The 27,225-nt window shown below is 40.7% G+C and overlaps 1 long non-coding RNA gene across 1 annotated transcript; it reads right to left on the minus strand.

Annotated features, from left to right (window-relative positions):
- Positions 1 to 25,969, minus strand: LOC134472644 (uncharacterized). Its single transcript, XR_010042536.1, has 3 exons — positions 25,805 to 25,969; positions 946 to 1,064; positions 1 to 778 (listed from the first exon to the last, which is right to left on the minus strand). It is a non-coding gene; the product is annotated as an uncharacterized LOC134472644 (long non-coding RNA).
- Between the last annotated feature and the right edge of the window lie 1,256 nt (positions 25,970 to 27,225).

The following is a 27,225-nucleotide window of genomic DNA, read 5'->3' on the forward strand; positions in this document are numbered from 1 at the left end:
TGCCAAGGGAGGGCTGGTATTACAGCACGCACTCAGTTCTTTGAGAAAAAGTGGAAACACCACACACCATCACAGCCTTCACTGATAAGTTAGCGACAAAATGAAATTGGTTACAGCTTCCACTGGGCTCATTTCTGGAGCCATCTAAATTACCTTATGGGTGCCATCTTGGTCCCAAGTAAGTGGGAAATTGGCCAGGTGAAATTTCACTGATTCTATAATTTATAACATTATTTTATCAAAAATTAATTTCTTAATTATATACCATGAGTCAATTACAGATTTGAACCAAACATTGAGGTATCCTCTGTACATTTGCATAAGTTCTTTGAAATAGGTTTATGTCCTTGCTCATACAATAAGCCCATGTTAATTTGAATTCTCCAAGTGATTTGCAATATTCATGCATTCTATTTCACAGAGAGGTAAGAGACACTAAGAAGAAAAACCAAAGAAAAAGTATTTTTGCCTGAAAAGCCCCTCTTGATTTGTGCATTTTTCTGCCTCAAAATGGCATTTTTTCCCTCAAAGCTTGTGTCAGCAGCACACATATTGTCCTAATCAGGAAAGAGCAGCAGTGAAGGGTGACACTGTGCTTGCAGTGGTTGAGGCAGAATCTTGTTCTGTTGCTCATTCTTCAGCTCAGCCTCTCCAGTATCTCTCTGGATGGGGGTCACAGAGATGCAAGTCTCCAGCTGAAACCTCAGCCCTGAGCAACAGTGAACTCTGACAGGAGTGGCTGGAAGCTGCACTTAAACCAAACCTGTTGCATGTTAACCTACAAACCAAAGAGAAAAGCAGTTGCTGGACCATGGGGAAGAAACCCAATAGTAGAGCACAAGCACAAGCACAAGCACAAGGCCCTAGATTCAACCTCGAACCCCCAGCACCAGAAAAAAAAGGGAGTTGCCCAAAGTGGACAGCCGGAAGTAAAGAACCACATACCCAGAGCCTGATGCATTTCCTTCCTCAGCTTCAAAGGTATAGGCAAGAGCATCTTTATTAGAACGCGCATGGTACACGGCTCCTGTTTCCTAAGTTCACTGATGCAGCTGAAGGAAATCCTGAAAATAAGACAAAAGCAAGACTGATGTGTGGGGAAACATAACCATTTAACCTGGATTACGCAAAAAGGCCTCTGCTTCTGTTTCAGCTACGCTAGCAAGGAGCATTATCAGCTCCTTTCACAAAGAATGTTTCACAGAACTGCACCTGAGTTGTCTCTAGTGGTACATATATGACATATATACATATATATACACACACACATATATAAATTAAACTGCTTAACAAAGCAACTTCTAGTCTAAAAATGATACACAAAAATATATTGTGCTTCTGTGCACAAGGTTGTGATTAGCCAACTGTCAAAGGAAATACAGAAAGACATTTGTGGCTACTCTGGGAGGTTTTAAGGCAGGACAATTGCAAGTTTCAGGCCAGCCTGGGCAACCTCATAAGACCCTGTCTCAAAATAAAAAGAAAAAGGCCTACGGAATGTGTGTCAGTTGTAAAATGCTTCCTTAGCATGTACAAGCCTGTGGCTCAATCCCAAAACCAAAAACAAACAAAAAAAGACATCCACTATCATCAAGCTATGAAGACTCTTTCAGTTGTTGGTGTTTTTCAAAATTATACATTTCTATCCCACTTACTTGTATCAAATTAATCCCAAAAAGAAAGTCCTCATATTTCTTTTTAAACAAAGCTGAGGGGCTACAGATACAGTTTTGCGGCATAAGCGCCTACCTGGCAAGTGAAAGGTCCTGAATTTGACTTCTAGTACCAAAATAAATAAACAAACAAATAAAACTGAGATTTTGAGATAATAATTAATTTACATACAGTTGTAAGAAATAATACAGAGAGACTCCAGGTACTATTTACCCAGTTTTCTCCCACAGTAACTTCGATCAAAGCTATAATGTCACAAGCTGGAAGCAACATTAATTCAGTCAAATATGCAGCATTTCAGTTTGTCTTTTCTGGTTGCTCCATCTCTTCCCATCCTCTCCTCTCTTTCCCCATCCCAGCCCTCCGCATGGTCCTTGATTCCTGGCAACCACTAGTCTGCTCTTCTTCTCTATAATTTTGTCATTTCAAGGATGTTCTATAAATGGAATCATAACTGAATACAACTTTGGGGCACTCTTAGCATGCTTTCCTAAAGTCACAAATTGTTCCATGTATCCGTGGTTGGTTCTTTTCAGTGCTGAGGACTATTTAACTGCATAGATGTTCCAGTTTGTTTAAGAAGTAACATACAAAAGGGCACTTGAGTTGTTTCTACTTTGGGACTATTATGAATTAAAGCATTATGCATATTCATGTATAGGTTTTTATGCAAATATATTTTCATTTTTCTGGGATAAATGCCCAGGGGTGAAATGGCTGGATTGCATGGTACTCACATGTTTACTTTTATGTAAAACTGTCCAACAATTTTGCAGAGTGGTTGTACAGTTTTACCATACCATCAATAATGTATTCAGTTCCTAGTTCATCCTTGTTAACTTTTGGTGTTGTCCTTAATACTTATGTTGGCAGTTCTGATGGGTATGTAGAAAGGTCTCACTGTGTTTGTAATTTGCATTACCCTAATAGTTAATTATGTTGAGCATTTTTTTGTGTGTGAGCTTATTTTCCACCTATAAATTTTTGGTAGAATGTCTTTTCACTCTCACTGAATTATTTGGGGAGTGATTTTTCACTGTTGAGCTCTGGGAGTTTTTTATACATTCTAGGTACTAGTGCTTTGTCAGATGTGTCGTTTGAAAATATTTTTTTACCTGTATTGTATTTTCATCCTCCATGCATGAACTTTCTCAGAGCTATAATTTTTACTCTTTGTTAGATTTTCCTTTTATAGGATCATAACAAGTATAAGAACACTGGGCCTAGGCTTAAATCCCAAAGGTATTATATATTTTTCTTTAAAAATTTTTCTAGTCTAACATTTTAAAAATAAATCATTTTGAGTTAACTTTTTATAAGGTGAGAGGCTTAGGTTGGGCTCAATGTTTTTGCTTATTGATGACCATGTCCTTCAGTACCATTTGTTGAAAAGGCTGTCTTTCTCTACACATTTGCATCCGTCAAAAAGCAGTTGGACATACCTACAAGGGATTATTGTGCTCCATTAATGTACATACCTCTCCCTGAATATTATCATGTTGCCTTGATTACTGTTGCTGTATAGTGAAGACCCAATATAAGATAAGTAACTCTGTCCATTTTATTCTTTTTCAAGATTTTTTGATATTCTAGGGCTTGTATCTTTTCATATAAACCATGGAATAATCTTTGTGTATGAAAATTTGTGTTATGATTTTGATCAAAATTGCCTTAAATCTATCGATCAATTTGAAGAGAATTGATATCTTTACTATGATGAATCTTCTATCCCATAACTATAATGTATCTCTTTATTTATGTGGATCTGTTTTGATTTTTCTCATCAGTATTATTATTTTCAGCATAGCAACCCCTACATATATTTTAATTTTTGTGTATTTTAATTTTTTGGTGTGAGTTTAAACTGAATTGTGTTCTAAATCTTAGTTGTTGGGTCTTCATTGTTTGTATACAAAAATGCAGTTGATATTTGTCTATGGATTTGTTTTGCCCTTCAAACTTACTGAGCTCACTGATTAGTTCTAAGAGTGTTTCTGTAGGTTACTTAGGATTGTCAATGAAAATAATTGTCACCTGAGGCAGTTTCATTTTTTCCTTTCCAATCTATTTGCTCATTAGTTATTTTCTTGCATTTTTATAGTAGCTAGAATTGTTAGTGTCATGTTGAATGAGAGTGCAAAGAGTGGTCATCTTTGTCTTGTTACTGGTTTTAAAAGAAAAGCAGTTTTTGTTGCCATTAAATATAATGTACTCATAGGCTTTCTATAGCCACTCTTTGTCATGTTGAGAAAAACTGTTTTTAACCCTGATTTGTTGAGAGTTTCATTTTGTGTTTATTTTGTTTTTGGGGGTGAAGGGTATCATGAGCAAGAATTGGATTTTTTCAAATGCTTTTTGGTATGAACTGATACGGTCATGTAATTTTTCTGCTTTATATTGAATTATATTGAGTGTGTGTTTGTTTGTTTTTGAAACAGTCTCACTGTGTAGTTCCAGGCTGGCCTTGAACTCACTATGTAGCCTTGGCTGTCCTCAAACTCACAGCAAACCTCTTTCCTTAGCCTTCAGAGTGCTGGGATTATATGCAGTGCCATCACACCCAAAAATTCTTTCTATACATTGCTAGAATTTTTTTTTTTTTGCTAATATTTTGTTGAAACTTTTTGTGTTTGGAGTCAGCCATATTGAGTCTGGTTTTGTGTCACTTTAGAACTGCCTCATATGTGTTACCTCCCTTTCTCTTTTCCGAAAAAAATCATGTAAAATTTTTCTTTTCTTCTTTAAATGTGTTGTGAAATTCACCATTGAAACCCTCTAAGTCTAGAGATTTCCTTTTTTAGATTATTTCAAATTACAAACTGAATATCTTTATGGGGCCTAATAACTAATGATTTAATGAACTATTCTTGCATATCTCCTTAGATATTTTGGGAACTCAATAAATATTTAATATATTATTTTTTGCAGCTTTTCCAAAGCCTATATCTAAATTAAATAGGAAATCACAATACATGACCACACAGGATCCTGCTTACTATAATAAATGCTCTTGTCCTCTGTGCTCAGTTATTTTCATAGCTTAATAGCGTTGATATTTTAAGCATGTAATAACTTGTCTGAACAAAACATTCATTAAACAAACCTTTACTAGATATAATGTACCCTGTTATTTTCTATTCTGCTTCATATCATTTTTTAAAATACTGGTTATAACTCATTAAATGCATTTCTGGACCCACTGAGGTATTGCAACTGCAATCTGGAAAATGTTCATTTACAGAGTCTCTGTTGTCCCTTCTAATTCTGACACTCACTGCTATGGTTCTTTGACTCTTGATTTTTCCTTGACTGTAACACAAAGCCTGTTATACAGATGGTGCTGTTGTTGTTTAACATTATTTCCAGATCATTTCCAAAGTGGATTTAAGAGTTTACAACAAATGCAGAAAATCTTAAGGCAAAAAGAAAGATGAGAAATCATGGGGAAAATTCTTTTCTATTTTCCAGGAATGAAAAAAGAAAAATATCAAGACATCTAGATACCAGGTCGCTTAGCTTGAATTATTTGCTGTTATGCTTTATTAAAAGGGGACCAGAATCGGAAAGAATGACGTTTTCTGAGAGGGCAGAAGTGTCACACTATTGCAGCTCTTCCCAGAGGAAAGCAGAGGCTCACTGCGGGATTTCTGTGATCTAGAAATGAGGCAGAGGTAAGCAGCCCAGCTCCTCTGCCGCGAGTCTTACTGTGGTTCGTCCTCCAGTGGTTTCTCCTTTTCTTTCATAACTGAAATTTAAAAACCCAGCGCTAAACAGAAGCTTGAATTTTAGTGTCTAGAGAACGGTTCTCACAGGCCCTGCTTTCACGGATCTCCTTATCCATCTCTGTGCTCCTATTCAGGATATAAGCATGACTTGTAATATTATATAAGGTCAAAGTAGCATGCCTGAAGAACCACAGATGGGAAGAGATCGTGAAGTCCAGCCTCCTGTGCTACAGATGCAAACAATCATATCCAGAGAGCTTAGGGAATTGGCTCAAAGTTGAACAGAAAGTTTGTATCTTAAGCTGACCTTTGACTGGAGCCCTGATTATAATCATGGGTCTGGATATCCTCCTTCTCAGCGCTGAACTTCAAGCAGCATAGTTCAGCATCCAGCTCATTTGCCCACCAAAATGAGAATTATTCTTGCATCACCTTCTGCCAGCTAATTAATTAAAGGCAGGGGAGGGGGCAAGAAAAGACAGAGGGAAAGAAGATCAAATAGGAAGAAGCTTTACTGCCTCGTCTCTCTTGCTAATGGTTACAGATTTGAGTCCTGGCTAAAATGTAATAAAAGATGTTGACTGAAACCCTGAAAAAAAAAGACAGGAGCCCTCACCCAGTGTTACAGTTGAAGGTCTAGCTGGAAACAGGCAAACCCTGAGTCACCAGCTATTAGTCAACTATTAATGCAAGATGCTGCGGGGATTACATAACTGTGCTATCCTGCCCCTTGCCCTCAAGTAGCTTGCATTTGATCAGAGAAGAAATAGCAAATACTCAGTGACCATGTGACAGGAAATGTGAACTCAAGATTAGGTAACACTCAATATAATAATAGTAACCCAATTTTTTCCTGGTGCTAAGTTTAATGTAGATCAAAGCAAGAGCCCTTGTTCCCTTGCATTTAATCACAATATGGTGCTGTCTGCTAGCACTGGGACTTGGGCTGTGGGTTTCCCTGGGGGCTGCACACAGTAGGTGGGCATCCAGAAGGTCTGGAAGCCCTACCACAGTCTCTTCTTTTTCTGGGAGCTAGGGTGATTTTGCTCTCGCATGTGAAGACAGGAGAATATGGTCCTTCACAAGTATGATGGTGATAATCACATTAATGTATCGAAAACCGAGTCTGCATGCATAAGCCCATTTGTATAAGGGAGGGGGACTTCACTAGTGCTGGAGTGGGACAAATCAAGCAGACTGTCCTGTATGACAAGGTGAGTTGTAGGACCTCTTGTAGAACTGAAAGCTCAGTTGTTCATTTCTTATTCTTTCGTTAGGCTTGATGCATGTCTAGACCAGTTGACAAGTGTTCTGCTGACTTAGCAGTGTTAAAGCCAGCCCTGACAGCCCTGCTAGAGCCACGGCGGCAGCACACTGCAGAATGCACAGGTACCACCTCTTCCCACCCCCTGGGCTGGGATTAGAGTCCTAAAATAGACTTAGAAGTGCTTAAGACCATTTTCCCTCCACGTACATACCATACTGGCGGATGGGCTGTCTCCAGTTTAAATCCTGAAGTACACCAGTGAATAGAAGAGTAACCTTTTCAAGTAATCCTAATTTAGCCTTTGTTGGCTTTTTCTTCTAATTAACAAACAACAGTTTTGCTTACTTCCTGTCTGTCCTAATCCAGCCCAGTAGGCATTAGGCAGCAACATGTAGTCAGGAGAATGGCTGCAGAGAGGGGATTAAGCCAATAAGTATAGTATGGAAAATGAGACCCAGAGAAACAGGCAGGAATAGGGATGCAGAGCTGTGCGCATGTGCATTCCTGTGTGAGTGTGCATGGCAGTATGTGTGGAAACATATTTTCCTGGCTTCATGCACTGAGACTTCCAGGTAAAGCACACTTAGCACCCGGTGATTGACTTCTAAATATTGCTCTCCATGAAAAGCAAACAAAGCTCCTTAGAAAACTGGGTCCAGAACCTGGGGAGGAAAAATATGAAAGTCTTGGGATGACTTGTGAAGAAACTGCTCAAAGAAGGACAACCAAATGTGAAAAAGACATGGAAGTTATCTGACAGGACTCCAGGTACCAAAATCTGGGTCAATTTGATCATCAGAATAGTTTATGATAGTAAAGGATTCTAACCCATTGAATAATAGATTATAATAAACTGTTTATAAACAACTGAGTTTCAAAATGGAAGATGGGGAAATTCCTCTGCTCAAGACAATCACAACTAATAAACATAGAATGATATAATTAGAAAATTACCATTGGTAAAGATTGCAGAGACAATTTCAGCAGGCAACATCTATGGTTGCACTAAAACAAGTAGGTAAAAGTGGAATAGCATTATGGGATATTTACATAATTTGTACTGAAAAATAAACCGTGACTTGATCCTGGAGGTGGGGGAGGACACTGTCCTAAGGGATCAAAGTTAGCACCACTGGTAATGGGACAAATTGACCCCACTTGTTGGGGTGCAACGAGGGGGCCACTGCATCTTTTCTGTGATATTTCTCCCCCAAATATATGACTCAGTCTGTCTAATCATGAGGAACAGAGGGAAAGCACAAGTGAAGCGCTATTCTACAAAATGCAATCTCCATAGAAGTCAAGGGCACGAACCTCCAAGAAAGTTCTGGATGGAGAGAGACTAGATAATGTGATCATGAATTAGACCCTTTGACACAAGCCCATCACAGATAGAACTTGAAAGGGTTCTGAATGAAAGACATGCAAGGGCCCTTTGTCCCATGCTTGTCATTTTTCTATAAATTTAAACTGTCTCAAAGTAAATCTTTTTGAACATGAGGACAGGTTGATAATTATAGCTGCACAGATTGTAAGGATGATATAAGTGGCAGTCATGTGTGTCAGTGGTTCTCAAAGTGCAGTCTGCAGACAGATGGCTGTTGGCAATGGTCACAACACCGCATCAAGAGGGGGAGCTTGCCCTGCCTCCCCAGCACATTGTCAGAACCTGACTTTCTCCATGAAGGACGGAGTGTGTAATGGATTTACCTTCTGGACCCAACCACTCAAGTCATCAGAGACCAACACTTAGAGTAGCACTCACATAAATGACCAGGGAACATGAAGTGAAACATCATGAAGGAGGGTGTTAAAAGGGAAAGTTCTCTCCTGGGAGAGTCACAGTTAACCACACTTGCAGTCATATGGCCTCCAAGAGCCCAGGCCGGGACATATTCACTGAGACATTTTGGACAGAAAAATGGGCTTCCCATCACCGGAGTCAGCATTATAGCCCCACACTGTCGTTTGATCAGTGTAGTCTTCATCTCCAGAGTCATCAGCAGAGGGGAATATGTCACCACAGTCCCCCGATTCTTCACCAGATGAACACTGCTCAGACTCTTGAAAGAGAGAGCAAAGAGGAAGAATGTAAGAAACACCTTCAAATGAGTTGGTAAAGGGGAAATTTTTTACACAGCACTAAGAATCTCCCTTGGGCCTAACGGCGGAGACATTTCTTGCATGTATCATGCTCAACACTTATTTCTAGCAAACTGGGAAACAAACATCTGCCTTTGATTTTAAAAGTTCTTAGTCATCTATTCCTTCATAATTCTCTTATTTGAAAACAATCTTTGTTGGCACATCCTTCTCACATGATTGAAGACAGTTCTCCTTGCTAGCTTTACATTTTGCATTTTGGGGCAATTCTATTTGCTCATTTCAAACTGCTCTCTTGCTGTTGCCAAGAACTTGTACCGCCAGCGTAATATCACCTGCTTTGTGTATTGCAGTTCGCAGTGGCAGGGATTCAAGATCCAAGGTCATGGCAGTGGCAGGGATTCAAGATCCAGGGTCATGGCAGTGGCACTCCCGCCTGGGTTCCATGGTCTTCGGGAGCACCCAAGTGCCCTGACAGGAGGAACAACCGAAGGAACCAGCAGGCTGTGAGGTGCCAGCCCAGCACTGTCAGCAACTGCCACACACTGCAAGAACACCAGCTCCCTAACCTTGACCACATTAATCAATTGTCCCTGCTACCTCAGTTCTTCTGCAGCACCTAGAGTGGCACCAATGATGGGGACAGCTACCCAAGGTTGGCTATTCCAGCACTTTTTGTCCTAGATCTCCATAGTCTGTCTCATCAACACAGCTAAACCCAAGAATATGAATAGTGCCATCTGGAGAGAGCATGGGCAGGAGCAGAGAGGTTTTCAGAGATCAGCAGGACACTGAATGACAGATCATCATGCAGGAGAGGTGATGGTTGTCAGGCAACCAGAGGCTTCGTGACATGCTGCATCTGAGGTACCATTTCATTTCCAAACATAAAAAACAGGATGTTTATGATCCGCAGCCACATTTCCTGCCACCCGCTGCCTCACCCTTGTGTTTTCCCATCAATGTCAAATTGCTTGGTGCCTTCCCATGCTTTATATACTTCCTGCTTCTGATCTATGCTCATAAAATTCTTTCTGCCCTGTTGGCTGAAAGTCCAGTGCCCAGAATGGAGTAGATGCTAAAGCCTGGTTGTTGATCTGAGATGATTTCGAGACCCCTTTCCTTCTGTGGACATCATAAGCCTCTAATGTTTGCTTCTTGTTCATTCCTCAGAGGCTGTTCCTTCATCTACTCTTTATACATGAAAGATCTGGCATGTGTCAGAACAGACTAAGCCTACCCCAAAGATCAAAACCTGAACCTGGAGGAAAAAACACTTTACATTAGATTAACCAATATACAAGAGGAGTCCATACATATCTCTCAGGTGATGGGAGGAATCGCCTTGTCCAAACTAAATTACACCAAGGGTATAACAATGTCTTTCTTTTATGCATGTTATGATTCTTAGTTTGGTAATTTTCTCTGTTGACTTCAATCCCTTAGATTAGCGTGTGAAGTCCCTTCTAGTCTCTGTCATCAAGGCAATCAACAAACCAGGATATTTTTAAAGGCCAAGGGGGGTAAATATTAGTAATTATACCAATGCAACAGATACAAATGGGAGAGTTTCTAGTCAATTAAGATTGATAACTACATTTCCCATCAGGCTTTGTAACATCTCATAAAAATAGACCCTTATCCTAGTGTTTATTGTCTGTGTTGTTTTTCTCTTTAGTTTTAATTTGAAGTCATTAAGGATTGGGGTAATGTCTAATACTTTTCCAGATCACTCATAATATTGGATATATAATAGTTGATCACGGTTATCTGTGACTAAGGTGAGATATTTTCCCCAAGTGAAAATTCCTTTTGGATAAGTGGAAACACAAAATAGAACTTCACTGAAAAGTTAAGGCTAGAAAGTTTAGTGTACTGTAGAATAAAATCCTTTTCTGTAGACTTTACTGTAGAATAAAATCCTTTTCTGTAGAATAAAATCCTTTAGTTTACTGTGGGAATAAAAATCCTCCCACGGAGGAGGAGCAAAGATGGCGGATAGATAACAACTGGCTACAGAAGCTCCCTGAGATAGTCCACTTAGAATTCAACATAATACAGAGTGGGGAGCCCCAAACAGAGGGAGATGAATTCTCTTGTCCTGAGAAGAAATTAAAGTGACTTGCTGACCATCCAAGGTCCCACCAGGGCTGGCTGAATCTGTGACTTGCCAGGGTCCCACTGTAACTTGCAGGGTGTCCCACCACGACTGGTCGGGTCCTGCCACGACTTGCCAAGGTCCCACTACGACATGCCCAGTCGTCTGACGTCACGCCACTTCGACTCACTGGAGGCACAATTACATTGAGTTCGGGGGTCAGCGAGCCAAATGGAAAGCTGAGCTGGCAGGGTGCCTGCATCAACCTGTGGTGAGTGACAGGAGTGGAGCCATTCCATAAATAGGAGGAATGGCAGATGACATTCTGGGATCCAGTACAACTGGCAAGTACAATGGGCAGCAGTGACTTCAGTCAATTACTCTGTTCCCAAATGGGATTGGAGGAGTGAGCTAGACCTGGGTCACGTGACCTGGCTGAGACCCAATAGGTTATCTGAGGTCAAGTCTCTGTAGCACTGTCGCACACTAACCACACTGGCCCAGTGGGGCCTCTGAGGTTTGGCTGGTCTGGAGGAAGGCAGCACAAAGTAATACAGGAGTGCAGGCCACAGCAGCTTGACTAATCTGGAGTGAAGGGGCCAGCATATGCTGTTCCTGTCTGCAACTCACTAACATACTGTATTGTGAAGGGTCATCTAGCCAGCATGTTTCAGAAAAATTGTAACCAACAAAGAAAGAAACTGGAGCCTCCTGGAAGAAGCAAAAAAAAGATGGGAAGAGAAAGCAACAACAAAAAGTCCCCAGGCCCCAACCCTGAGAACACTGACCCAGGAGAGGTAAATACAAAGGAGAATGAGAAGAGCAAACATGCAACATCAGACACGGCACCAGTGGACATAAAGAGATATATTCAGGACCTCATAGACAAGTTCAAAAGTGAGCTATTTAGCCAAATAAAGCAAGATATAAGAAGATTAATAAAAGAGATACTAAGCACCCCTCAAGCAGACACAGATGGAAGAAGGGAGGAACTCAAACACAGGAGAGGACCATTTGGTGAAGAATATAAAAAAAATATAGAATACATGAAGCAGATTCAAAGAGATCACCAGGAAATTAAAAACTCTATGGAAAGATGGCATATCAGCTTGAAAGAAACTAAAGATAGATTATCCAAACTGGAGGACAATTTTGCAATGTGGGAGCATGAAAGGGAAATTTTTTAAAAAATAACAAGGAAACAAGCAGTAATAATACAAAGGCTAGGAGATGACAAAAGGATCTATAACTTCAGAATAAAGAATGTAAATGAAGAAGCTGGGATACAAACAAAGGAACTACAAAGGTTATTCACAGAAATCATTAAGGAAAACTTCCCAAACATAGGAAAAGGAAATAATATTCTGATATATGAGGCATACAGAACTCCAGTCACCTATAACCAAAACATAGCTACACCCAGGCATATAATAATCAAGAACCCAGAAATTCAATATAAGAACAGAATATTAAAAGCTGTTAGAGACAAGAAACAGGTAACTTACAGAGGAAGGCCCATCAGAATAACAGCAGACTTCTCAACACAAACCAAGTCAAGAAGAGCCTGGAGTGAAATATTCCCAGCCCTGAAAGAAAATAACTTCCATCTCAGATTGACATATCCTGCTAAACTGTCTCTAGAAATTAATGGAGAAACAAGATGCTTCCAAGACAAAGAGGAACTTGGGAAACTTGCAACCAACAATCCAACTCTCCAGAGAATACTCCAGGGCATTCTAGAGAGAGAGAAAAGCACTAGGATTCCAGGAACAGTGGCAGAGAAGCCTCAATGAATGGAGCAGAAAACAGAATGAAGAAGATACGCAGACAACTGATGGAAAAAAAAAACAGCATAACAGAAATGAGGCAGAGAAGATTTTATTCAAAACTGATATGATTGATAGTATTAAGTCTGAGAGTATAGGCAACTACACTGAAGATGACAAGACTCCGCAATACACATTCTAGTTTGATAACTGCCAGTTTTTGAAGTTCTATACTATATACAAAATTGTGTTTTTATTAATACTGCTATGTACTGGTATATTCAATTATACTATGTCTGATGATATAGCCAATTCTATTGGAGATAACAAGAGACGAGACAAGATAGGAACTATGGTAGAACGATTCGTACAACGGTCTTTTATGTTTATTTCATTTCATGTGTTTATATGAATATGTTTTGTTTTGTCCTGCTTTGTTTTGTTTCTCCCTCTAATATAGAAAGGATAGAAATACATGTTAAGACTCATGCATGTGGAGAATCTATAAACAGTTTATGAGAACTGATCATATGACACATGATGAAATGAACAGATACTCTGAAGAAAAAGAGACACTAAAATACACAGTGCTAAACCTGGAGTGTCATAATGTGGAACTCAGCAATAGTATTATTCTTTGTTCAGAGTGATATTAGCCTGCTTGGGTTTATTCAATCTCAAAATAATTGAAGAGATGGATAACTGCATGTATGTTTAAGTGTATAGGATTGATAACCATATTTCTAAGTTTTTGTTGGATAGTTGAACAGAACTGGTTGTAATCTCACTGTTTGAATCCCCATTTTATAAGCTCTACTTTAGTATCTTGAATAACTATTTGTAAGAGGACAATCTGTAATCATCAACTAGTGCTTTCTTACTGTGTATTTTTTTCTTTGAAAGTATGTATTATTTCTACCCATTTTCTATTTTGTTTAATGTTTCTTTAAATTTTTAAAAAAAATTTTTTTTTAAAATTTTAAAAAAATTTAAAAAAAATTTTTTTAAAAGACTGCAGTACCCAGTGCTGATCATGGAGTGTCATGATGTGAAATCCAGCAATACTATTATTCTTTGTTCTGAATGATTTTAACCTGCTTTAGTTTGTTTAATCTAAACATAAATGAAGCTATGGATAACTGCATGTATGTTTAAGTGTATATGATTGACAACCATGTTACTAAGTTTTTGTCAGACAGTTGAAAAAACTGTTTGCAGTCTCACTGTTTGAATTCCCACTTTGCATGTTCCATTTTTGTATCCTGAACAACTATTTGTAAAATGACAATATGTAACATCAACTAGTGATTTCTTACTGTTTATTTTTTTCTTTGAAAGTATGTATTATTTCTACCTATTTTCTGTTTTGTTTAGTCTTTCTTTAAATAAAATTTTAAAAAATCCTCCCACGACATTTCATACACCTGAGAAAACCTAAGCCACGATGAGACCAAACTGAATCTATGGGATGATAAAACTCTGCTGTCTTTTCCAGCTACAGCATATGAAGTAATGAGCTTTGCTAATCTTTGTACTGTATGAAGTGAGAAGTGGGAAAGGAGGAGCTCACAAATTATTCTTCCCAGAGAAAATAACAAAATTAATAGCTTTAGGCAATAGTACCATTGATAATAATAATTGAGTGTAATAATAATAATAACAACAATAATAAAACAAATTCTTAGGCTGTTGAAACAGGAAAGCATCCTGGACTCCTGTTGCCTTATTTTACAGATAAGAAAAATAAGGCCCAATTATGTCCTGAACATGTTGCCCTTCTGGAACAGTCTTGTTTTGAGAATCTGATGACTTTTGCTATCCACTGGTGTTTCCTTCTGCACTTCTGGGGAAACTTGAATTTTTATTCAAAGCTTGAATATTTTCCCCTTTTTAGATAAGAAAGTGGAAACTTCTAAGTTTTGCCAAACTAAGTTCCTTCTCTTCTTATTTGGCGACTCCAACTTCTACACGGTCTAGGTTAGCAAATGTGGATCCATGCTTGTAAGCTAAAGGAGAAATATGAGCAGGAAGAGGGCAAATGGAAGGCATAACCAAAGATGATGCCACCTGCCTTCGTATGTGTGCAAACAGGCTCCTGTCATCAATGTTGCGTGGAGTATAAGGAGCCAATAACTTAGAAATCCCAAAAGAACCGAAGAGCTCAGTCTTAGGGTAAATTGAGGATGTAAATTTATGATCAACCTGAAAGCTCCATCTTAAATACTGTTGCAGTTTTTGCAGTGGCCAGAAGTGTCACCTTCATAAGGTCACTTTATTTTTTCAAGAGTCTTCTAATATTTCCAGAGTCCTTGTCATAAAATTATGGGAGGTAACACCTTAGCATCTATCACTTACGTGGGGCACCGAAAGGTTAAATTCATTTCCTAAAGCTGACAATGCATAAAAGGGAAAATGTAGTTTATGCTCACACGAAAGCCATTTCTGGGACAATCAGGAAGGTGAAGTCTTCTAGCAGCCAAGGCCCAAGCTGTCTGTCATTCTCAACCACACAGCTGTAGCACCTCGAACTGGACCCATTCTCCTACTCTACTTCTTCCTTTTTCCTAAGGATGATTTTTCCAGCACAATTATTTTAAAATTCAAAAATAAAAGCAAGATAGAGATAAGAGAAGAAGAAAAGAGGTAGACCTTAGAGATTCTAGAAACTGACAGGATTCTGACATCAAGAAATCATTACAACTTTAATTCTTTCATTTACCTAATGCAAACTTACAGATCGTTGCATTGCTTAGAGAAAAGACCATGCACGAAGCCGAGCACAGTGACTAGAACAAATGCATGGAATCTGCATTCTGCCAGGGAATCAAAAATGTCAACACCATTTTCTTCAACCCCGGATAGAAGATTTGCAGGTAGATTCTTTCTGTTGTTGGAAAAGTTTAGCCAGAAACCTCAGAGCACAAGTTACTAAGATAAATCACATTGCACCTTTGAGTTTTCTCCCTTTATTGGAATTAGCACCCAAAAGAAGTGACCTTGGCCAGGACTAAGGGCTAAGGAGCAATGATAGGCAGGCCAGTAACACTGACTTAACCATGTGGACCCCTAGAGGGGAGGAAGAGGGTTAAGGGTCAGAGATGGGAAGAATACCAAATTAAGAACGAGAGATCCCAGGTTTATCATTTGAGTTTGATTATTGCAAAATATCTGGGGTGAAAGAGACCAGTAACATCATAAATGTTGTTTAATTCATGGTCCATAAGAAAATTTTTCCGAAAGACTTCTTTCTACTTCCTGCCCACCAGAATGAACCTTAGAATTAAGCGAAGTGGTTTTAGGAAAAGGCCTTCAAGTTCATCGTGGCTTACTGAAGAGTAAGGATCCAAAATCACATGGGAGCATAACGGTGAGCACTTGCAGCCAGAATCCTGGACACTCAGGCAAGTAGGCATCTGCTACCCCACAGGGCTCCGGCCCTCAGGCACTGCAGGGGCAGTGAGGTTGATTTCAAGATGAAAAGTCTTATCAGAAATTTGATCTTTTATCATTCGATCATGCTAAGTGTATTAACATATCAGGAAGCCATAAAAATACATGCAGCTAATCACAGAGCTTCCAAAAACAGAAAATTAAGCAGTATGTGGCCTTTTATTATTCTACATAGGAGAGAAGGTGACAGGAAGTGGGGCGGTGGTGGTGTGGACAGAGGAACATGTCAGGACATTTATGGAGCTTTGACCTTTCCTCACAAAGGAAAGCCTAGTTTATTTCTGATACGATTTATGATGAAGGTAGTCCTAGAGCTTTGGACACTCCTTGATGGAATCTCTACAACAGTCTGGCCTCACGAAGCAGGGGTATAACTGCATAGTAACTAATGCCAATATGAGTGTGGATCCAACAGACTGTCTGAAGAGCTGTGAGGGGTTGCTCTGTGCCCACTGTGGTGCTATATGATACAAGCCTTGTAGCTTCAAAGAGCTTTAAATAAATCTGGAGAGATAAGTCAGAAAGATCTTAAGAAAACAATTTCTAACAGTACCGGGCAAAAGTGAAGTTTTGGATAATTACCGTAGATACAAAATCACCAGGGAAAGAGGAGATTTAAGAATGGGCAGGGTTTAGAAAGGAATGGGTAAGGGATTCCAGGAGTGGGTGTGCTGGGAGCAAAGGTTCAAAAGCAATGATCTTGGCTACCCAGGAAACAAAAAGCAAAGCAGACTGGCTAGAGAGGAGCTTCACATAAAAACCATGCCCTCCAGATGAACAGAGCAGAGAAAGACCTAAGGTTATTGTTGGCTAAGTCCTTCCCCATTCAAAAAACAATGTACATGTTTGAATTAAAGCTTTGCAAACTGTGATCAGGGACTGTGGGCCAGATGTACCCAACAGGAGGTGAGAAGAAAGCAGAAAGCCCTCCTCACCTCACGCAGGGAAGATATGTTCTTTATGCCAAGCAGAGGCCCCACAGTGGCATCAAAAGCCAAGGTCTCTGTGGTTGGTGTGATGGATTTCCCAGGCAGGAGAAAGCAGAAGAGCTCTTTTCTTCTCTAGGATAAAAGGAGAATGGTTTGTCCCAACCCAGAAGCAGGCAGAGAGGGAAACTGAGTGACTTACAAGGAAACTGAAGGAATGATGTGCCTCCACCCCACACAGTGGAGAGTGTGCTTTGTCCTTGATGCTCTATAGGAACTTTTTGCACAGTATCTCTCTGTCTGTAGGCTCTTGCCTACTCACCATCTGGGGGTTTTCTTGTTTGGGCTGGAAATGCCTCAATAACACATGCTTATCAGCTCCCCAAAGTCAGAAGCCATTTCCTCTTCCCTTGTTCAGAACACAGCAATGCAGTGAATGGATGTGAATGGATGCAGTTAGTGTATCTACCCAACACATCTGGGAAGAGCAGCTTTCCCTTCCAAGGCCTTCATGTGCAGACCAACCCATGTGGGATGAGATAACCAACTGTAGAGTTGAAACTTGGAAAGAAGCAACCCCAACACCAGCCCCTGCTGTGCTGTTCAGTTTCTGTAACTCTGAGAGCACAACTGATTTTTTTCTATCTCACTACAGAATTCTATGGCATAAGAAAGAAAAAAGCCCAGCCCAGGAGCTAGACTCAGATTTTTAAAAAAACATACAGCACACCAGAGGATGTTACAGGCACAAAACAACAACAAATGTGTGTGTGTGTCTGTGTGTGTGTGTGTATGTGTGTGTGTGTGTGTGTACAGACTAAGTAAAGCTATACAACTTAGCTAGACACTTCCAAAGACCATCTCTAATCCATAGTTTGAACACAAAAGCTACAAATAATTAATGAGCATCTGTAGCACAACACACAGAACCAGGGCCCAGCATACAACCCAGCCACACTCTCCAAGCTTCACTTAGAAGAATGAGTAGGGCTGACATCCAACTTGGTGATATAGCCAACCAATAAGATTTTAACAAAACTGATTTGAAATTCATAGATGATATCCCAAGACAGAAAGGTACATTCTCTGATCAAAAAAAAAAAAAAGGAAAGTTAAAAAAAACAGAAAAAGAAACATGAGCTGAGCTGATTCTATAACATCTCTTGGGGAGAGCTTGGAAGAATGAATGTTGCATAGTATGTAATCTGGGGCAAGGCTTCTAAAACTTTAATGTGGGCACAGATCACCTGGGGATTTGTTAAGATGGAAATTCTGATTCTGCAGATCTGGTGGCAGGAGGGGGACTGGGATTGCATATTTCTAACTGCTGAGATGTGGCAACTGGTGCTGCTGTTGGTCAAGGGGCTACACAGATGATTGAGGCAGCACTAGGTCACGAGCAGGATGCAGGTGAACTTCAACAAGGCTTTGCGCCTGTGAGGCGTGTGGAGTGCCAAACTGGAATTTCTGCATTAATTTTGGGTCTTAATGAACCACCTCTGTAGTTAAAACATGGGGTAGAAAGATCTCCCCATCGATACCAAGGTAGTACAGGAAATTTCTGTTTCTGGCTGGACTCATAGTAGAGAAATAAAGCCACCTCCAGAAGATAGGAACCCTAGACCTATGTATTGCATGGGTGATAATTCAAATTTATCTATGTGGTGTAGCAAACTGTAAGCTCAGCAGTTTACATACAAAAACATTTTTTAGACCACTGAGACCCACAGAAGAATCCTTGGTAAAGACAGGGGCAACAGAAACACCTAACCTGCTGGAAAACACAAAGGTAGGACTCTTGAAGTCATAGATGTAGGCAGGGACTTTCTGAAAAGAATCCTGGATATACAGGAAGCAATACTAAGAATCAACAAGTAGAATCACATCAAATTAGAAAGCTTCTGCATAGCAGGAGAAACGATCAATGGAGTGAAGAGAACACCTGCACAATGGGAAAAAATTTTGCCTGCTTGTCTTCAAACAGAGCATAAAGAACTAGAATATAAAAAGAAATCAAAAAATATTAGACTCCTGCCTCAAATAAAAGATCCAATCAGAAAATGAACAAGTAAAATGAATAGTCACTCCACAGAAAAGTAGAAACGAATAATAAAAGCATGAAGAAATTGTCAGTATCACTTGCTACTACAGAAATGCAAATTAAAACAATGCTGAAGCTCCACTTTCTTCCCGAAAGAATGGTTATCTTCAAGAAATCAGATAACAGCAAATGCTGGAGAGGATACCGTGGGGTAAAGGATCCCTTTCACACTGCCGGGAGGAATGGAAACTAGCACAACCACTTGGGAAATCAGTATTGGGATTCCTGAAAAAAACTGCAACTAGCAATTCCATCTAACTCAAGTTATTCCCCTTCAGGGTGTCTTCTCAAAAGAGTTAAAGACACCGTAGTACAGTGACCCACGCCTATCTGTGTTTATAGCAGTATGAGTCATAATAGCTAACTCTTGGAAGCATGCCAGGTGTGGTGTGAGTCAAGCCCAGCCTGTGCTACATGGCAAGACCCTGTCTCCAAAAACAATCTTGGAAGAGCATGTCCATAACAGATGAGTAGATAAACTGTGGTATTTACACACTGTGGAGTACTACTCTGCCATAAAAATGATAAGCTTTAGGCATTCATAAATAAATGGATGCAACTTGAGATCATCATATCAAGTGAGATATGTCAGACAAGTTTAAATATTGCATGGTTTCACGTATAAGAAACTCAGGTGAGATATGGTGACACATGCCTGTAATCCCAAGACTTGGGAGGCTGAGCCAGAAGGATTGCTGCTAGTTGAGGCCAACTTGGGCTACAAAGTAAGACCCTGTCTCAAACAAACACAACAACAATCAAGCAAACACACAAGAAACTCTACATATACATGTACAAAATATATATAATATAAAACTATATATAAATGCAAATTTTATATATAAGATAAATAGGCAGTAAGGAGATCATTTTCAAAGGGATAGGGGAATAAGAGATTGCGAGCAGAGAGAAGGGAAGGAAAGAGGATGAAAAGAATCAAAGGGAAAAATAAGCTTTTGCTAAAGGGGAGGGGACTGAGAGTTAGAGGGGAGGAGATAAAAGAGAAAAATGGAGAGGTAAGATGTGATGTGTACATAGACCAACTCCCTACAGTAAGTGTAACCATCAGGTACTCCACACGTGTGCTAACGGCCAGACGTGGCGGCACATGCTGTAATCCCGGTGCACTGGAGACTGAGGTAGGAGGATCACCATGAGTTCAAAGCCAGCCTGCACTACATAGTGAGTATAAGTTCAGCCTGACCTGAACAGTGAGACCCTGTCTTAAAAAGTATCTATCTATCCTATCTATCTATCTATCTATATGTAAAATACAATATTAATTTTGCATAATAAATAAGAAAGAAAGAACTAAAACAAATTAGGCCCCCAAAATAGTAGGCCCAACCAAAAACTGGGCAACTGAAATGAACAGATATTCTCAGAAGTAAAAATGGCTAATAAATACATGAAAAAGTGCTTAACTTCTCTGGCCATTAGAGAAATACAAATTAAAACAACCTTGTGATCCTATCTTAGTCTAGAAAGAATAGCTATCATCAAGAAATCAGTTGATATCCAGGTAAGGTGGCACACACCTGTCACCTCTAAGTGGCACACTTAGAGGCTGAGGTAGGAGGATTGCTACGAATTTAAGGCCAGCCTGGGCTACATAATGAGTTCTAGGGCATTCTGAACTACACTTTGAGACCCTGTCTCAAAAGAAAATGGACAGGGATGTAGGAAAGGGAAAGGGGATCGGAAAAAGCAATTAAAATGTATTATGGACATGTACCAAATATTCCAACAGAATGTAAATACTACAATCATGTACTAACAAAAAAGAAGACACAGACAACATTAGAAGATTATACTTAGTAATCCATGCTACAAGAAATTTCTCCCACATACACAATCTCAATTAAAGTGCAAATAAATACTTACACAATACCTGAAAAACAGTTCATCCTTTGCAACAATGAGAAGGCAACATAAATAGGAAAATTAGACACAAAAGAATAGAATGTTACTTTCAAAGAGCATAGAAATGTATTTGAGATGATTAAACAAATGATTAAATAAATGCTTAAATACATTCCCTCCAAGAATCAAAATGCCAAGAAAAGAAAAGGTATTATGAGAAAAACAAAAACAAGACAAAATTTTCTAAAAATAAAGATTGTTGAGATTAAAAGTTAGTATGCAATGATTACAGCAGATCGTCAAAACTGAAGAGGAAATATGCGAATTGCAAATGGATTATTTTAATCCATAATTGTTAAATGTATGCTCAGGTCATCCATTATACAGCCAGAAAGATAAAGAGATGGGAAAATATTAGAGAACATTAGGAGAAATGGAAGATAGAAGAGACAGAACTTAATTACAATTTGAGATTTGGGAGAATGAGTGAGAATTCATTTTTGAAGATATGAAGACATATGTCTCAGACAAAACAGAAAAAATTAAATGTACACCTAATCACACTGGTGATGCTACACACATACACGTGTGCGCACGTGCACACACACACACACATGCACATGCACACGCACACACTCTACTAAAAGCAACAATTAGCAAAAAGCTACTCTACCTCAGCAATAGGAATACTATTTCAAAGGGCTGAGGGGAAATAATTTTAACCCACATTCATCTACATAGGGTTAAATTATCACATAAAAGTAGAAAATTGTAAGGGCAGATAAGCAGGATGCCTCTTTCCTCACCCATCATAAAAGTCACAGCCAACACCCCTATAATGAGAGAGATTAACAATAGAAAAGCATAGCAGATTTATGTAATCAGTTTAACATGACATGAAATTGTCCAGAAATGAAGACCCAAAAAACCCTTGGGAAAACTGTACCTTTTAATGCTTAAATTTGACAAAGAATGGAAAGCCATGGAGCAGTGTGATTGAGTGAAAGGTAATTGGATTATCTAATGGTAGTAGACAAAGGAGGAAGCTGGCAACGCCTGTCTGGTTTTGTCTTGGCCTCTGTCTCTGGCTTTCCTTCCTCCCAGGTATGGAGCTGGACCCCGTGGGAAGGAGTTTCTTATTGTTACTACCAGACCAGATAGGTCAGAGAATGTCTCTTGTAGCCACTGTCATGGCTTGTGCCTAGATGTCCCCCCAAAGCTTCAAGCAGTCATAGATGGATGAGGCTTTTCAGAGGTGGCTGGATCTAGAGTGTCTGATGCTGGGATTGAGGGTATATGATTACTAAATCAGTCCACTGATTAATTTGGCATAATTCTCCATAGAATTAAGGGTGCCCCACCCTGAGGATGGGAGTAACCTACACTAAGGGCAAGAAGCCTGGATGGGGGGGGCTGGGGATTTAGCTCAGCGGCATAAGCGCCTGCCTTGCAAGCAGGCAGTTGTGAGTTTGATCCCCGGTACTGATGAAAAGGAAAAAGACAAAAAAAAAAAAAAAAAAAAAAAAAAAAAAAAAAAAAAAAAGGCAAGAAGCCTGGATGGAGTGTAGGGGACAGAAAGTGGGCTACATTATCACTTGTGCCTTGCTGCCCTCTATGAACCATGTCTCTTCTGTGATGCTGCCCTGCTGTGGAGCCAACAACTGTGAACTGTAACCTCTACAAACTGAGTCGAATACACTTTTCCTCCTTTAACTTGGTGTCAGGTATTTTGTCTCAGCAACAAGAAGTAACTAAGCCACCCAGCTCGTACACAGAAAGGCAGACTAAGGCTAGAATGACACTTCTAGGTTTATGGCTGGCTTTGGGGGAAGAGTACAGTTCTCGTTTCTACAAGCTACATTCGGAAAAGGGAATGCTAGTTTCCAAGGCCTGTCTTAGGGGAGAATAAAAGCAAAATAAAACAGAATAAGAAGTCAGAAAGAATATTTCCTGGGCCTTTCCAGTGGGATACAGCTCATAATACCTAAAACACCAAAGCCCCGTACTTCTGGGGTACCATTTTCTGAGATCCAACAACATAAAAATATATTCAGACAAAGACCACAAGAATATATCACTACTCCAAAATCCTCAACAAAAAGGCTGTGCTATAAGAAGAAACTTGAACTCAAATGGAAAGAATAAGATACAAAAAGCATCAAGATCTGGATCAATAACAAACATAACAGGGCAAAATGAGGGTAAGGGGAGTTGGAGACTTCCGGTGAAAGAGATCATTCAAAGGCACACACCACCTTCAGGGGTCTCTGTGCTATGGGGAGTGGTGGGGAAGGCAGCCTGGGGGTAGCAAAGGCTCCTCTAGTGACTAAGCATGAAATATGGATGCCATGGCAGGTGAGCTGGCCCCGACCCTGCTATGCATTTTTCGTAGAACTTTTCGTAACCCAATGTTATAAACTGTTTTATTTGTCTTGACTTTCTCTCCTACTAGAGTCTAAATGACACAAAGGTGACAAATTTGTTGTGTCTTTGGCCTGGCACATAATTAGTGCTCAAATACTGTCGATCCAAAGGAACCAGGTTATACATGGCTTTAAACGAATGGAGTTCAGACTTCCTTCGGTAGGGAATGGGTAACATGGAGAAAGGAAGGGTAATAAGTCTCCATAAATTCTTACCAGGTCTACTTGGTAACCTGCTTTACATGGGGTGCGGAATAATGGCAATCATGGCAGTGTGCAAATGCATTAGACTTATGATACGGCTAGAAATACCACATAAGGAAATATTTAGCCCACTCTGTTTGCAGCCAACCCTCATGCTGTAAGGTCAACTTCTTTTCCTACTTTTACTTGGCCCAAACTCGCTCTGCAGAGCCAATTTCTTTTCCTACCTTTAATAAAACTTCGCTACTGTTAGAAAAAAAAGAAAAATTTAATCTCATTTATTGCCAGTAGACTTTACTGCCTGTTTCCAAAGGGCATGTGAACTTTGATCTTATGTCAACACAGTATTACCTGCCCATCTGAGATAGGAGAAAGAAGATCCTGCTTTATGTTCTGGGATAAAGCTTCTCACAGGCTTCACACAACTCTGCACGTAATGATCTAGTAATTCGTTTCCTAACACCTTCCTACATGGACCCTGGGCCACAGCAACCTTGAAATTCTGGTTCTAACCACAAATCGCTGAGGATCAGGAGGCCCCACCTTGAGCCCACAGCAAATCCCAGCACACTTAGACAGCACCCCCATCCTCTGTGTGCTCAGCTGCACCAGGAGCACACATCCTCAGGACCCTGCTGGATTACCATCAGAAGTAGAAATGTCAAATCCATAGAAAGTCCCGCACTCTGGCTATCAGCACCACACCCCTGTCAACAAACCTGCCAACAATCTCACAGCTAGTTTCGCAGCAACCAGGACTATTCTTTTCCCAGAAAGCATCAAACACACTGTATCTCCTTCAAAATCTTGGTGGCACATAAGGGAACTCGAAAACACAAAACCAAGGAAAAGAACAAGGCTTATTCCAGGCTCATGGATAGCCAATGGAGGCTGCTGAGACTGTCTGGAAAATCAGCTTAACGGGCAGCTGGCCACAGAGAAGAGTCGCCAGCCCTGCGGCTGCAGGATGACACAGCTTTCTGAAGTCATCCTGGGGGAGAAACGCGGGAGGCAAGTTCCTGTCATGCCCCTGCCCTGCCAGGGTCTTTTTCCAGGGGAGCCATATTGTCTCTCCCCTTTCTGCTCCCTGCAATCTCAGGATCTCCACCTGCTCCATTTCCTGGGGCTGGAGCAAGTTCATAACACTCCAAGAGCTTCTCCTGTCCTCTCCTGGCTCTCTTCTTTCCCTACTGTCACCCACTCTCCTAGATTCATGCCAAAGCCATCTCTGCTCCTAAACACCTTCTGACAGTCCCCAGCAGCATCCCAGTCATCTTCTCTATTGGTCCTTCTCTTGCTCCATTTTTTCACCTGGACAGTGAGCTCTGAGGAGTACATTTCGGTCTTCCTTGTTAAGCTAGCCTTGTGCATAGTAGCTCCACAATAGCTGGATGGAAGGGAAGGAGAAAAAGAGGGACTGGTTTGGAGAATGAGGTCAGCACATGTAGGATTCTTTCAAAGAAGTGAATCTCTGGCCTTGTGGACCCTGAGGAAATTGTAAAAGATCTGATTTCAGACCCACTCGGAAGATAGAGAGTGTGTGGTTTCGAGTTCTGTTATCTCACCCTCCTGGGTTGACTCAGCTGGCCGAGCAAGTGTCCGCTTTCGACTCTGACTGAGTTTATTTGTCTAAGAGGTCCTGCTGCCCCACGGGCCGCCCCTTCACGTCTGTCACAGTCCAGCCGATATCATATCATAGCGCAGAGCAGATTCCACCCTGTTTAGGGAAGAGGTGGGGGTGAAGGGGCGAACACTAATTCAAATCTTCCTTGTTCTTGAGAGACAGTGAAATTGGCAAATTGGCCACACCCACAGGTGTGGGTGAGCAGAGCAGGAAAGGAAAGCTCAGCAGAAGTCACGAGGCTCAGATTCTGAGGGCTTTTACCCTCCTTCTGCCAAGACAGAAGCCACAGACTAATTCACAAACCATGCGGGTGACTTTTAACCACTGCAGTAATTGCTTAAAACAGGAGACAACAGCATCCATAGGAGGGTTTGGGGGAGTTTCACAGAAACCTGTTAGTAACAGGCTGACTGCTGTTACTAACCATGTTCTCAGGTCCGGAATACAACATAAAGTCACTGCCAGATTCTTTCAGGGACGGGGTGACAGCATCCCTGGAAGATGTGGCAGTGCTGTAGACACTTTCCAGTTCCTTTCAGTAGCCCACAAGATGGGAGTGGAGCCCAGGAAGGACACTTACCATGCTATTAATTGGAGAAGAAGGCCTCTAAATCCACCCCTACAGGTCCTTGGAGGCCAAGGCTCTTGGCACACCAGGGACCCTCCACATGAATTCAACAGTGATAAGAACTGATTTCTTCCCGGGGCTGGTTCCCCCATGCTCCCATGAATGTGGTGCAGTAGGCTGCCCTGTGCCTGTGACCTCAGGGTGGAGTTTGCAAACAGTGACAAAGGGCTGACATCTACGGTGCCTGTGGTGATAGTGGGGTTTATATTTAGTCCTGAGCTCAAGTTAAACATGGGGCCTCATGCAATATGCATGAAGAGAGCACAAGCACAAGAACAAACACAAGTGCAGGGCCAGTAAAAATAAAAAGAGCAAAGTGCAAGACTCAGAAGAATAAATATGCACAGGCCCTGGCCCTGAGATATGATGGAGTGAGTAGAGCCAGTGGCTGTGGATAAAATCGCCAGAAATAGTGTCATTTGCAGAGAGGCCCTTTCCCATTGCCAAGTGCCCTGCCATTAAAGCGTGTCATCCGGGGTGTGCCTTGCTCAGCTGCGCTGCTGAAGAGCAGTGGCCCATGCTTCAAAAAAGGCCAAGGAGCTCAGAGAATCCACCTAAGCCCCTGGACCCCACTGTCTTCACCTATTTCTTCATCTGTTTCCTCACTTAAAATGAGAGGCCTGAGCTGCTCGATTACTCAAATTCCTCTGCAGCTTAAGGATCTTTCCTGCTCACCTTGCTAACTGCCTAGAAAGACAGGAGGCTGAAAGGCGCACTTTTGTGTTGCAAAGGCTGCTGACCCAGTGACCCATCTGCTATCTTGATCCTGTCCACTAAGAGATCAATTGAGCCAAGAACGCACTTTTTTTCTTTTTCTTTTCAAGACTAGAGTTGATCCATTTAAATGTTTAAAAGCTCAGCTCCTGAAGGAAAACATTTACCCACTGTGTAGCAGCAACATACTGAGCTGACAGTTTGAATAAATTTTAAAAAATTGCTACCTCCAGGTAGACAGAGTTCCGAGGGCACCCAACTTGGTGAGGGGAGCTCCAGCTGCATCCCACACCCCACACCCCTCATTCCTCACAGTTAGGGACATCTGCACAGGGCAGGGCCTGCATACCCTGACACGGCCAAGGAGCAGCTGTCAGTTAAATGTGAACATCAGGAGGCTTTATACCCTTGGTTCCTAGACCTCTTCCCCCACATCACTTCTATCTCTACCCTAGTTTTCCAAAACTCTTCTACTTTTTGCTTTGAGTACCAATCTTTAAAATATAATCCATATAAACACGAACAATTAGCATGAGAACCCACAGATGTATAAAGTGCCACGTAGCATACTTTAGACCGTGAGTTCCTTAAAGGTAGAAACAAAGTTTACCTGTGCAAAATACTTGACTCCTGATCAGGATTCAGTAACTACTGTTAAA

This window comes from Cavia porcellus, unplaced genomic scaffold (genome assembly GCF_034190915.1).
Source record: "Cavia porcellus strain 051 isolate PalLab524CR breed Dunkin Hartley unplaced genomic scaffold, mCavPor4.1 scaffold_24, whole genome shotgun sequence".
In the NCBI taxonomy this organism is placed as follows: domain Eukaryota; kingdom Metazoa; phylum Chordata; class Mammalia; order Rodentia; family Caviidae; genus Cavia; species Cavia porcellus.